Below are 10,005 nucleotides of genomic sequence, written 5' to 3'. Positions count from 1 at the left end.
AGGCTTGTTCTGGGGTCCGAAGGAAGCATTCTGGAGGCGCAGCGTGGGGGGGGGGGCGGTTGTAATTTGGTCACTTTCTAGTTGGTCTGTTTCTGAAATGACAAGCCTCTGTGTGTGTGTCCACAGGGAGACCCTGGATTCTGAGAACGCCATTCCCCTGTGCTTAGCTGCTCAGGAGGCCATGTGGCAAGTACCCCACCCCTCTCTGGGCCCCACCCCGAGTCGGGGAATTCTGTGCCACCCCAAATCTTCCCCCAGGGCCCCACAGGCTGCTCTGCCCCCTCCTGCCCCAACCTGCCAGATCCTGCAGCTTGGGCCAGCCTGCCCCTTGGGCCCCACAGAGAAGAAAGACCCAGGAACCCCCCAGGCTGGGTCCCATGGGATGGGAACTAGGTGTGGCTTCCACCGGCTTCTTCCAATTCCCACTAAGATCCAAGGTGGGAGCCGGCTGAGCTGAACTGAGGAAATGGAGAACTCGGGAGGAATTCTGGGGTACGAGGTGACCCAGAGGCATCCAACCAGCCCCTATGGTCCCCTGCCTGGGCCTACTGCTGGGTCCCCACTCCCCAGCGTTACCCTTATTTCCCAGGAGTTGGGTGGTGAACAATCTGACCCCCCCCCGCCCCCAATCATATGACTTGGGAAATGTTGGGAGTGGGGGGAGAAAAACGGCCCCCAAAGCAATGCCCACACAGGCCTGTGTGTGTGTCTCCACAGCCAGAGGAGGGTCCTCTGGCTCCAGAACCCCTCGCGCCATGGCACCATAGGGGTGGCCGTGGTGGCGATCTGGCGCCATCGGCCTCTGTCCCATCTTGGAGAGGGTGAAGTGGCAGTTAGGCATGCCCAAGGAGGCTGTCTTGGCGGTAGAGGGCACCCCGCCCCTCCTTTGGTTAGTTTTGTTCCTGGCCCCCCACCTGGGCACAAGGCCAGGCCCCAAGGCAGGGCCCCGTCCTGGGGAACAATGCCTCCGTGTTTCTCCCGGTGGAGGGGAGGCCGGTGGAGGATGTGGTGGGACAGACGCAGGCAGGGAAGGAGGGAGGGATCCAGGGAGGGACTCTATCCCAGGGAGACTCCAGTAGCTGGGGAGTTTCCCAGAGCCCCTGGGTGGGTGGGGGATGGGGATGCTGGGAAGCCAGAGCCGGAGGCAACCTTGATCCAGGGACCACCTGGACTGGGGTGGGAGGCTTCCATGGCAGCAGGAGAAGGTTGGATGGGATAAAAGGAGGGACTTCCTGGGGCTGGAGAAGGCACTGAGGGACTGGAGGAAGTGGGGATTGGTGTTTGGCAGGAGGCCAGACGCCCAGGCCCGTGCCTCCCAAGGAAGGGTACATACACAGCAGAAGTATGTCCTCTGTCTGGCGCCATTTCTCCCCCCCCCCCCCCCCTTCCCCATCACCCCTGCCCCTGCCCACGGCCTCCAGCGTTTCTCTTCCTGCGCAGGGGCAGGACTTTGCCAAGAGGGGTTTGGGGGTGCGAGGGGCATTAGGACCCCTGCTTCTGTCCTTCCTCCCGCAGGGAGAGCCTAAGCTTAAAATCTGGGGCTGCTTCTCGAGTCCAGGACCCGGAGGGGGGAAGCTGGGCTGGGTTCGGGGGCCCAGGTGGAGTCGGGACAAGGAGGGAGAAAGTTGGGGCTGAGTTGGGGGACCAGAGAGAGAAAGTGGGGGCGGACCGGCTCCGGGGGCACATGACGGCGGCGCCCGCCCCGCCCCGCGCCCGCCCCCTGTCCGGCCCGGGGGGAGGAGACGGGAAGGTTTTAAAAGCGATTCGGCCCCGCGGCGGGCCGGCCAGTGAGTGGGATGGAGCCGGGCCCGCGACCGACCCCGGCCCGTCTCGGGTCCGCCGCCCGCCCGCGTCTCTGCCGCCGGGCCCGGGGCGGCGGCCGGAGCCCCGAGTGCCGGCTCCCCTCCCCCGCGGGTGAGTCGGGGAGGGAACCGGGAGGGAGGCGGCGGCGCCGCGGCGACGGCGGCAACTTTTCTGCGCCGGACTCGTGGGCGGAGTGGGGGGGTGCGCCCGGCGGGTCCCCAGCGCTTGGAGAGGGGGAGGGCGCCGCCCCGCCGCCGGTGGCTGTGTGTGTGTGTGGGGGGGGGGGTGCAGCGGGGATCGTGCATCTGGCGGCGGCGGTGGCGGCAGAGTCCCGGGGCGCCCCCTACGGAGCGGGGGAAGGGCAGCCCAACATTTACCCCCTCCCCAGGAGACCCCTGGCCACTCCCCCCACCGGAGACCCTTGAGAGCGTGGTGGGGAGGGCGGGTCCCATAGTCACGGGGGCAGGTCCAGGTGGGCCGGGAGTCAGCGGCAGGGTGGGAAGGGGGAGGGCATATGCCCGGGCTGGGGTGGGGAGGGATGGATACACACGGGTACCTGGGCTCCTAGGGTGCCTCTCAGGGCTTTGGTGGGGATGGGGCTGGAGGAGAGGGTGGGTGGGGGTCTCCCAGAGTTCCGTGGATGGCGGGTGACACGGTGGTTCAAGCTCTTGACATGTCGGCCAACGAGTGGAGGGAAGGCCTTCCATTGAGCAGATGGGCTTGGGGGCCCCAAGGTGTAGCCCCAGCTTGGTGGAGATTGGGGCACCCCTCCCCTCCCTCTTGGCTCCTCCGGGCCCAGGAGAGAGGAGCTCATTCAAGGTTGCTTAGGAAGGGGGCCAGGTGTGGGAGATTCCTGGAGGGATGACTCCCCAGTCCTGTGCCCCGCGAGCGGCCCGCAGTCCTCATGCCCTTGGGCTGCAGGCCCCTGACTAAAACCTGAACCTTGTATTCTAGCCCCACACTGACCTCTGACCCCAGCACTGGACTTGACTGCCACCAGAGCCCCCAGCCCTACACTGACTTGCCTATTCAGCCCAGCCAGGCCCAGCCAGACCCAGTGGCCTCCCGAATGCCTTGAAGGTGCAGTTGGCTCTCCTGTCACCTGCCCCGTTCCTGCCCCAGTCCTAACCAGCTGCTCGCTCATGATGACGGGTGCCGTGTGAGGTTAAAGCTGGGGGGCGGCGTGGGACCCCTGGCATGAAGGCTGTCCTCTGGCAGCTCTTCCCATGCCCGCCGGAGCTGGAGGGCAGTACCCGACAGGTGCCCGGGCTTAGAGGCGAGGTGATGTGGGACACACCCTGTCCGCTCGCCCACGCACCCTGCCCGGGCCGGCCCCTGCGCATGTGTTCACACGCCGCAGTCCCAGGAAGGCACGTCCTGGGAAGGCACGGGCCCTGGGGCCTGGTGCCAGCTCCGACCTAGCTCCCAGAAGGGCACCCGTTGCCCTCTGCCCTTGCAGGATGTCCTCTGGGAGCTCCTTCGAGACCCCAACTGGCAGGCCTCGTCTGTGGGCCCAGAGGGGGCCCTAAAATAGCTGCCGGCCTAGCCCAGGGCTGGCACGCGGAGCACATGCGTGACAGGGCGTGTCCAGGGGGGTCGGGCCTGTCTGTGCTAGCCCGGCCTCCAAGTCTCTGCAGACCCTTGCTCGCTGGAGAGAAATCTCGGAGGCGGATGCTCCAGGGGTCCTCCCAGGGCCCCCGTACGGACCTCTGCCTGGTGTAAGTGGAGGCCAGATGTTCTGCGCTGGCCGCAGCTGCTGAGCAGCCCCTGTCGCTACTGCAGTCCCAGGGTAACTGGCATCCTGGTCCGGGTGGGTGTAAGTGGGGTGACCTGCTTCCTATGGGCCCAGATGGCACTTGGATATACCTTAAAGCATTTTTTCAGAGTGTGCCCTTCACCTTGGGAAGCTGAGCGGAGGGGCTCTGTTTTCGGTGAAGAATACTGCTGGGAACCCTGGGTGGTCGCAAAAAGACACCTTCCTGCCCCTCGCTGGGCTGTCTGGCCAGCCCTTTTCCACTCTGGATACGCTTTCTGCCAGGAGCAGACCTGGCTTTCCTTTAGATTTGCTGCATGACCTTGGGCCCGGCCCCGAATTCCTCTGGGCCTCGGTTTCTCCGTCTGTAAATGGGGAGCACCAGAAAACAAGCGGAAGAGAGTGCATTTCCCCTCCTTGTCGCGGGCGCTCGCCTTCAGATCCCTTTTGGGGCCCCCTGGCCACCTTCCCTCCTGCCATCAGGTGTCCTGGGTGGACAAGGAGATGCGTTGGAAAAGGCTGGTCAGCCGGAGAGGTCGTACACGGAGGGCAGCGGGCGTAGGCGTGTGGGAATCCTTGGGCAGAGAAGGACGCCGCCATGCTGGGCACGGCTGAGTCACGCTCCAGCAGCGCCTTGCCCCAGGGTGCTGGAGCTGGCGCCACCCTGGGTGTGGTCACTGAGCTGTGGCCCTGGGCAGAGCAGGCCTGGGTGGTCTGGGATGGGGGGCCTGGGTGGTGAGCGGCCAGGAAGCTGACTTCTGAGACTTGAAGACCTTTGGCCTTCCCCTGGCCTGGGTCTGGCATCACCATCCAGGACTGTGGTCACCCACGCCCTTAGAATGCCTTGAGGATCCTGGGGACCCCTCAGCCTTGGGCCTGGGAGTCCCGGGGGTGCCGAGGAAGGAGGACAAGGCCCAGAAGCCCGTGATTCGCCTCGAGGCTGGCGGCCTCCCTGCAAAAGGCAGGCCAGGGCTACGATGGGGACGTATGGGGACAAGGCAAGAGGTGAACATGGCAATAGGGTGTGCCCCTCAGTTAAGGGCTCTCGGTGTGGATGTTGGGGGGGGGGGCCCTGGGAATTCCGTGACTGATCCTAGGGGGATTGAAGTTTAAGGCAGGGGTTGGAGTGTGGTGTGGCGTGGCTGGGCACAGTGGGGGCTGGGATGTGACTTGCACGGTTCCCCTATTTATAACAAGTGATTCAGTCCTCACTTACTCACCCCTTCCTGGGCCTGCCCCCTCCCCCCGGCCCTGGGTGGGCAGTGGGGGCCCACCCACTTGCCACTGTCCTGCCTGCCTCCACCCAGGTGCCAGCCTCTGAGCGTCGCCCATCGGGATGGTTGTTGACGGTTGCTGTGTTGGGATCAGGGTAACGGATGGGGGGCTGGTGGTCAGGCGGCACTTGGCCGAGCAGCCCAGGTTGGCGGCTGGCTCTGGGCCCGGCCCAGGGAGCCTCTGCGGAGAGTCTAGGCCCATTAGGCAAAGCGTTAGTGACAGGCTGGGAGGGCGGGCGGTGGCGGGCAGGGCGGGGCCTGCAGCCCTTGGTATTTTCCGATCCCAGCTGCTCCGAGAGGGTGGAAAGTATTTGGGGACCAGGCTTGGGGGCGGTGGTGGTGGCGCCCCCGGCGGAAGCCGCCCCTGATTCATTCTTGGAGCATGGGGTTGGGGGGTGGTGACAGTAAGCCTGCCTGCTTGTGTCTCGTGCCTCCACGCCCTGTACTCAGGCATACATACATACATCCGTGTGGCTTGGGGCCTGCTCTGCTCCTCCGGCCCAGGGGCCCATCTTCCCCCGACGCCTCCAGCTGCCAAGGACTTGGCCCTCCCTGGACACCCATCTCCCATGAGCCTGAGAGGCACACCTTTGGTAACAGGGGTCCCGGCTCCTGGGCACCTGCACGGCAGCGCCCCATCCATGAGAGACCCAGGCCTTTTGTGCCTTTGGGGATGGGGAGTGGCCTTGGCCCCGGCCTGGGGCTCTGTGCAGGGGAAACCCCACAGGAAACGGGCCTGGCCAAATGGCCGCCCTTCCCGTTCTCGTCCCTGGGACACGAATGTGCTGTCTCACTTCCGGAGGCGGCCCAGGGAGGCCGGCCGCCCTGCAGGGCCTTGTCTGCTCCCGGTTGGTGCCCCCAGACCTTGAGGGGACAGGGCTGGGGCCTGATGGGAAAGCCGGTGGCCACTGTATGTGTGTGTGTGTGTGTGTGTGTGTGCACGCGTGTGTGCCCCCGCGTGCGCCTGTATGAATGGGAGGGGTCGGGGAACAGAGCAGGACATCTCTTAACACCTGTCTCCCAGTGACGGGCGCCACCATATGTGGGTGCCAGGGTCCCACCAGTGTTTGGAATCTTCACTGCCACCGTCTTTTCTGTTTCTGCCTGATGATGACAGCATGGCCCCATTCTAATTACATGTACCACTTGTGAGATCCTTACCACGGCATTATCTCTGCTTTGTGGATGGGGAAAGGGAGGCCCAGAGGGGTTGAGTGGCTTTCTAGGAGTCACCCAGCTAGGATGCTACAGAACCAGGGTTCAGAGCTGCCCAAACTGGCTCCAGAGTTGGGGTCTCCTGGCCAGAGGGCTCTTATCATTAAGGAGAGCTCCGTTTACGACGCACAGGCTGGCTTCATGGGCTTGTGATCATGCAGTTCACGGGGTCTCCCCTGCTCGGAAGGACCTGAGCTTGGGTTAATGCTCTTCTGTCAGCGTCTTGAAATTCGCAAGTTGTGAAGAAGGGACCCCGCAATTTCATTTTGCACTGAGCACTGACAATCGTGTAAGGCGGTCCTGGTGCCGGGTGCTTGTGAATGACATACGCTCTTGGTGAAACCTCCCTGTGCTGTGCGGTTGAGGCCCTGGGCTGTTATACAGATGGGGAAACTGAGGCTTGGAGGGCATTTGGGAAACTGCAGAGTGGAGATTTGCACCTTGGGCCTGCGTCCGGTGCTCTGGGGATGTGTGTGCCCACGGGAAGAGCTGGGTACCCGCTGTCGGCATCCGCTCTGATGGGGTGCAGGCTAAGGCTTGGCCACTGAGGAGACGGGGCCACGGGAGGGGGGAGAGGCCCTGGTGGTTTCCTCCTGCCCTTCAGTCTTCTAGGAAGTGGCGCCAGCTGGGGTGAGATCACTTCCTCACCCGCCTGCCCGCCACCCCATCGACTTCCTCTCCTCATGGCCCCGTTTAGCCTGCCCAGGGCTTACTGGGGGGGGGGGGGGCGGGAAAAGGGGGGGAACCTGGCTCTGGAAGTCCCTGCAGCCCTCTTAGCTCAGAGGGATCCTTGGAGCATCTCTACCTCTCCGGGCCTGGGCCTGAGCGTGTGGCTGCGGTGGGGGCGTCCAGCCTGGTGGTCCAGCATTCCCTTCAGCTGCCGCCGTGTGTGGGGACAGGGCTTCCCTACCAAGCCTCAGCGGGGACGTGGAGCACAGATGTCTTCAAATCTCATTTACCTCCTTTGCTCTCTCTCCCCCCCACCCTCAGGTGCCAACCTCCGGTCCCACCCGGTGCCCCCCAACCCCTGTGCCATGGCCGGCTGGGGTTCCTGGGGATGGGATTTGCTGCCTGTCACAAATCACATTGCCAGGGATTTCCAACCGACCCTGAGCCCTGCCTCTGGGGCTGCCGCCACCGCCTTCGCTGCTGAGGACGCTGCCTGGGGATAGGGCCGGGGATGGGAGGCCGAGAGGCCCCCCGCCCCCTGCTGCCTGCGTCTGGCCTGGGGAGCAGGGCTTAGCTGCTTGTGAGCAGAGTCCACACCAAGTCGTGTTCACAGTGGCTAAGTTCCGCCCCCCGGGACCCCGCCTCCTCTGGCCCTGCCGCCTGCCTGTCCCACTGTCCGGGCCTCCCTGGGCTCTGCCTCCCGTGCCTACTGAGCTGAAACACAGTTGATTTGTGCAGACTGGCTCAGTTCAGCAGGAACAGGAGTCGAGCCCCCTCGAAGCCTGTGCAGCCTGCCTTCCTCGGGTGGGCTGATTCCTAGGGGAAAAGCTGAGGACCCAGACCCAGACCTGTGTTGGGCGGAGGGACTTGGGGGAGGGGCAATATAGCCTGGAATGGGGTGGGTGGACCCAGCTGTCTGCTGTAGGCGCCCTCCCCCAACTCTGTACTTGGGGGTCCTGCCCCCTGCACAGTCCTACTTCCGGCTGAGGCTGGACAGAACTCCTAGGGAGAATGGGCAGGTGGGTGGGTGGCCCTCCCACTAGAAAGGGAAGCCATCTGGGTCCCTATCCCCTCCCAGTAACCCTCCCAGCCTGGAGCCTTGGCCTTTTCTCTCCCAGGCCTGGTGGGACGTGGGCCAGGCCTGTACCTTCCTTCCCAGCAGCCAGTTACTCAAGAGGAAGCTGCCCTGGGCCCCCAGACCGTTAAATGCCAACTCCGGCTTCCGGAACCAGGCTGGCCTGACCTGAGTGTGCCTGGCCTCTTCTCCCTGAACCCTGCGGCGTCCTAACTTTGGGGGTGTGGGGAGAGCTGTCACACTCTCTGGGCACGTGGAGCAGGGAGCAAGGTCCCTTGTGGGCCCAGAAAGGACACAGATGGGCCTGTTGAGTCCGCCGGTGGCCCTGCAGTGCACGTGCTAGTGCAAGACCGGAGACCGTCCAGTATCAGATGGGATGGACCCTGAGTGCGACCAGGCAGAGAGAAGCCCCCTAGGCTGTCAGGGCTGGCCCAGGGTACCCTTTCACCCAGGGATAGGGGCATACTTCAGCTCGGGGCAGGGTCTGTGCTGTGTGTTGCTGCTGTCCAATTAAATAAAACCTGCCTCCTACCTCATTCCTGAAGGTCTGGTAGTTTGTGATTTACTCCCTTCCTCCTGTCGCTGGAGTTTTGGCTTTTCAGGTGGGGAGGACCGATGGGCTTGAATTTACTGTCCCTGCACCCTGAACTCCTGACTTCCCAGGATCCCTATGCCTGTCCCACCTGTTGTGAGGAAGGTCGCAAGTTTAGTCACACAGGGCAGAGAAAGCTGGAAAGGTGACCTTGAGGGATGTCCTAGGATGGGGGCGGGAGGGAGGGGTGACTCTCAGGGAGGGCTGATGCAATGGCAGGGAGAGCTGTTCTAGGAAGAATCTAGATGGGGGTCATAATGAGGAGTACCCCAAGCCCAGGGCCTATTGAACCCAACCTCAGGTGGCAGTGGGGGGTGACCCCGAGGGAAACGCTAGGCATTCAGAGATGGCTGGGGCCCGAGGGTCTTGAGCTGGTGACATTTGGGGGTGGCGGAGAGATAAGGGAGAATTCAAGCCTCAGGTTAGACTTGACCTGCTGGTGTCCGAGAATGCTGGCAGGGAACTCGTGCTTGAGGTGTGCGTGGGTTACGAGGGAATCCCCGGGCCCAATGGGGACATTTTTGGATGCCTTTGAGAGCTGAGGGGCATAAGAAGGGAGCCCCAAGTCCGAGGACGGCATTTGTAGGCAGCTGAGCCTGTAAGGGGTGAAGCAAAGGCTCGGCACCGAGCCTGCCCCCTCTACCCTCAATCACGCCTCTAGGCGGCGCAAAAGAACACGCCGGCACATACCTGCGGGAACGGGGGAGGCGGGGCAGATGGGACCGTCTCCAATGGGCCCTCTCGGGCAGAGGGCAGTGCCACGAGCCAATCGCTGTGCCCAGCGCTGCCGATGCCCCGCCCACGACCGCGCGCGCGCTGTCTCGGCGCCCTCTGGCGGTCAGCTCCACCCAGCACTGCTCTGTACCCCGCCTGGCCGCGAAGCCCGTCCTCGCTTGCCCCGGCCCTGACAGTGACCCAGACACACTTGTTCATCTATCCGCCACACCCTAAAGACAAGGGGGGGGGGGGGGGGAGGCCGTCCTGCTTCTCAGGGAACTAGGGAAAGAAGGCAACCGAAGGCCTTCTTTGCGGCCCCCCAGACGGCTCACTCCATTTGGGGACTGGAAGCCTCCACAGCGGCGTAGGAATCCAGACACGCCCAGGCCGCGCCCCTCGCTGACCACACCCACCTGCATTTCTCGCCGACGCCAGAACCCGCCCACCAAGGCCGAGTCGAAGCCCGGGATTCCTGTCTTGTGTGTGTCTCCCCCACCCAGGTGCACCCAGCACCTGTCTGGGTCCCCGCTTTCAGCAACTTGGAGACAAGTACCTCCAACATTGGTGTCTGGAGGCAGGGCACCCCCTAGTGGCCATTCCCAGCAGTTCAAGGGCCATGCTGTCCGAGGTGGGCAGGGTCAGTGGCTTCACCATGGTACTGATCAGGCTCTGCCTTCCTTACGCTTTGGGACCCCACTATTCTCGGAAATGATATTCTTCCCGACTCGTAGGGCCACTGTGACACGTGTTGTAACAGGTGACAGGTATAAAGCTCTCCTCTTGGGGCTTGCCCAGCTCTCAGCCCTATTATCTACACTACTGCGAACGGACGAAACCAGCAAGCACTCCCATTCCACCCCTCGCTTGAAGTTGTGCCGGGAGCAGCCAAGGCTGGAGTTTTTCTGTC

The 10,005-nt window shown here is 63.6% G+C and overlaps 1 long non-coding RNA gene across 1 annotated transcript; it reads left to right on the top strand.

Annotated features, from left to right (window-relative positions):
- The first annotated feature begins 1,622 nt into the window (after positions 1 to 1,622).
- Positions 1,623 to 8,325, top strand: LOC109254006 (uncharacterized). The gene is made up of 2 exons (XR_008420203.1): positions 1,623 to 1,914; positions 7,036 to 8,325. It is a non-coding gene; the product is annotated as an uncharacterized LOC109254006 (long non-coding RNA).
- Positions 8,326 to 10,005: the final 1,680 nt, after the last annotated feature.

This window comes from Panthera pardus, unplaced genomic scaffold (genome assembly GCF_024362965.1).
Source record: "Panthera pardus isolate Hobbes unplaced genomic scaffold, ASM2436296v1 HiC_scaffold_8, whole genome shotgun sequence".
NCBI lineage: Eukaryota > Metazoa > Chordata > Mammalia > Carnivora > Felidae > Panthera > Panthera pardus.
The sequence above is the reverse complement of the archived record's forward strand: the minus strand, read 5'-3'. Positions and strand labels throughout refer to the sequence as shown.